Genomic DNA, 3,991 nt, shown 5'->3' on the forward strand with positions numbered 1-3,991 from the left:
CGCTCGATGTCAAAACTCGCAATGTGCCTCAATTCATAGGTGCACCACAACATAACTTTAAAACTACTGATCTTGGCATCAAATTGTCAATGCCATTAGCTCTGGGTGTGTGGGTTAACCTTAGTGACACCCTTGTTCTAGCCACTGAGACCATCCATGATCCGCGGCCACCCCGTACCAAGGAGTCTCCAAGGTGCTCTAAGTGCATTTTGAGGTCGATATTTCAAGGGTCATAACTCAGAGCTCATGAGGGCTATCAATGAACCATTGAATGCTATAGGATGATGATGATGAGGCCTAAAAGAAATTAGAGCTCATGAGGGTTATCGATGAATTCTCCAATTAAGTCCCTTAAGTTGAGATATTTTGAAGTTATGTTGAAATTGAAAAGTTGTAGTATGAGGATAGTAACAAAGTGAAGTGCTAGTTATCAAAGATTATGAATCTATGAATGCCTTGGTGGTTAGGAATAGAATCCATGGTTGAGGAGTGGAGTCCTTAACTATGTTGAGATTAGATTTGAAGCCAAGAGTTAGTTTCAAGGTTTAAGGTGGAGTTTAAAATCAGATTTGGGGTTATCTGAACCTTGTGTAGGAGGTTAACAAGTGTGTTTATGTTAGGATAGCACTTCAAATTATACATTGCATACAAATTTGATATTAAAGGTTGTTAAAATTTTATTCAAAAATTATTTCATTTGAATCGAATATAAAAAACATAATCAAAATTAATGATATTCCATAAACATGAACAATACACATGATCCACAATAAATTGAACAATACTAGATACTAATTAATATGTATATCATTGTGCACATAAACGACAAAAATATATATCAAAATACATGTATCCATAGACAAAGTACTCAAATATATATCAAAATACATAGATCCATTTACAAAAGTGGCTAATCATGCCATCAAAATGTGTATAAAATCAATGTTTCTATGTACAATGTGGCATATGCCATCTCAAAATGTCTCATGATGCATCCTACAACAACTATACTATCCTAAGGTGCTGGTGGATGATCAAAATGAAGCCTTTTCATTGCACTAGGTGGATTGGGTGCCTCCTACATAAACAAAAAAGGAAAACCCAAAGTTAGACTACTAAATTTATATGATTCTTTGTATCTAAAATTGGATTACTCAAATGCATAATGATCTTTTTTGTAATGAAGATTTATACTATCAAAATTGCATAATAAATAACTCTTTATTGACCTCTTATGCCAATTAGGAGTACTCTCATATTGTAACGCCCTGCCAAGGGATCCAAAAGAATTAACCTAAAGTTTCACTAAGTTTGCTAAACATTTTTTTTTTAAAGTAAGAAAGTATAACATACACATCAAACACATAGTAGCGGAAGCAATAACATGTAATCATCAACAAACATACATTACAAGTTAAATTCCTTAAGGATCCCAAGACGTTGAGTCACATTTAAATTTAATTAATTCTAAGTCTAACAACTACCACATACATATGAAAGAATAATCAGAAACTCCAATGTCCATAATATACATTTGTTTCGAATGCCTCTTGGCAAATTAATTCAGAATGCTCAATCATCCACTATACATGTGAAGGGTATGAAAGGCTTAAAAGAATATATGTGTAAAGATAAAGATACATCATCCTTAAATCCATGATACAAAGTACAGTAAACTAAATGAAATCATCCACCATACATGATACATCAATACATCCATAATGATAAAACATCGATGAAAAAAATGAAGGTAAATGCCAACCAAGAAAACTCCAGTCACGGTGACCACGGAACGGATCTCAATGGTAAGAGTAAAAAGCACTACCACCCGACCGCGTGGAACCTAAATGGTCCACTCCCACCACGCTGAGGAGATAGTCTCAAGTCCCAAATAGGATAACAAAACCTATAATCATAAATACTCTCTAAGTCCAGGAAAACCTATAAGTATGCTAACTCAAGGGTTCCTAAAAAGATCGACATCTAAACCGAGAGGCACCACAAAGACACGTAGGAAACCTACTATGCAAGTGGGAAAGTGTCATCGCAAAAGTCACATCGAAAGTTACCCGAGCAATCCCTTAGGAATCCTGGGTCCCCTGTGATCCTGCGGCCACTAGTATCCTCTCGTACTGACGAGACATACTATGGAATGCAAGGTCGTAACCAAGTGTTCTCTCTACCCCATCCTAGTCTGTACTAGCACTCAAGGCATGGGAGAGAACATACAATTATCTTATTAGATTCATTTAAGTCGGTATTTAGATGAGATTTTTTCACTTATTAAAACAACTTACAATGAGTTACCCTGGCAGCCACTTAGGGCCCCGGCCCCCATCACAAGTCACTTCCTGACAATACACATAGATAACCTACCCTAGGCTCATGAAATCACAAATCAAAAATATCATCTCAGCCCTATACAAGCGATTGGAAAACATCAAATGATAATCATAATGATCACAACAGTTCTCTATCAGCAATTGAAGGCATCAATAATAAGTCACAATATCTAATAGTTCTCCAACGAGAAACCAACAAGTATCCCAATAATAAATCATAATACTGATCGAAGACTCCAAAATAGTTATCAAATATAACTGATCGATGATTCAAAAATGGTTAAGTCAGGTATCTCAATACATACACCTTAGCTTCACACGAGGAATTGGAAAGCAAATACAAACATATCATAGAGCATAGCATCACATTACCATGGTTGGATTTAGAAAGATCAAGACCAACTCATCATACCATCACATTCACATAACTCCCAAGCCTCCGGTAAATATCCTATAACTGGTCAACACTCTAGTCAACCCCAAAAATCCCAACACATAACAGCATAAGAAAATAGAATAGTATAGTACAACACATAATTGGATACATTTCAAAAACACACTTGAGTTTAAGTTAAAGTTCAATTCACATTTCTATGTATGTTTCAAACGTAGAATTATCTCAGTATTACCCTTATGCTTAAACCCGATTATTTATTTATAAATATAAGATTACTCTCAGATTAAAAAACCAATTTTTCCCTAACAAAATGATCTAAAAATATTTAATTAATTAATTTTTATTAAAATAATAACAATAATAATCAATAATGATTTAAATAAAATAATTACTATTTTATTAAAACCCATTATTTTAACCTTTAATAATAATAACTCCTATTATTATTAAACATCATTCTTAATTAAATTACTTAATGTTTTATTTAAATAAAAATTATATTTATAATCATTATATAAATATTAATAAAATTTAACATTTAATTCCATCAATGAAATTAATTTAAAACTTATAAAAAAAAACTAATTTCAAATTTTAAAAAAAACATATATAAAACAACGATTTATAAAATTGCTGCCTGCAGCAAAGAGACTGCAGCGCACGACCGCTATTGCAGTCGACCTGCGTCAGTTGGCCTGCCTTAATTAAAAGTCACGGGTGGGGGTATACCCCCCGCCCAATAATGTTTATTATATATATATTTTAATATATTTTTTAAAAAATATATATAAAAGCTTTCTACTAGTATTAATTAATTTCTTTTTTGAAGTTTATTTATTTATGTTATAAAATATATAAATAAACCAATTTATTAAACAATTTATTTTAATTTCAAAAAAAAAAATATATATATATATATATATATATATATTTTTTTTTTTTTTTTTTTTTTGAAATTGTCTCTTTCTTTAACCTAATAGAGAAAATAATTCCAACTTTATGAATTTTCTTCTTTTAAAAAAAAAAAAAAAATTCAGATCCCACCCAAATAAGTACAATAATTCCTTAATCCAGAAACGAGGACTTCTCCATTTTCCTTTTTTTTTAATCTCTACATGTACAGAAGATTAATTGACAAGCATCTATTAATTTACAATATTGAAATATTTACCCTTTCATCACAGAGAATTTGGATATACAATCCACAGGCACGAAGAAGACAGGAAAAGATAATTGCATAATTTAATCGATG

This window comes from Cupressus sempervirens, chromosome 7, assembly GCF_028749045.1.
Source record: "Cupressus sempervirens isolate cs-2001-9-10 chromosome 7, ASM2874904v1, whole genome shotgun sequence".
In the NCBI taxonomy this organism is placed as follows: domain Eukaryota; kingdom Viridiplantae; phylum Streptophyta; class Pinopsida; order Cupressales; family Cupressaceae; genus Cupressus; species Cupressus sempervirens.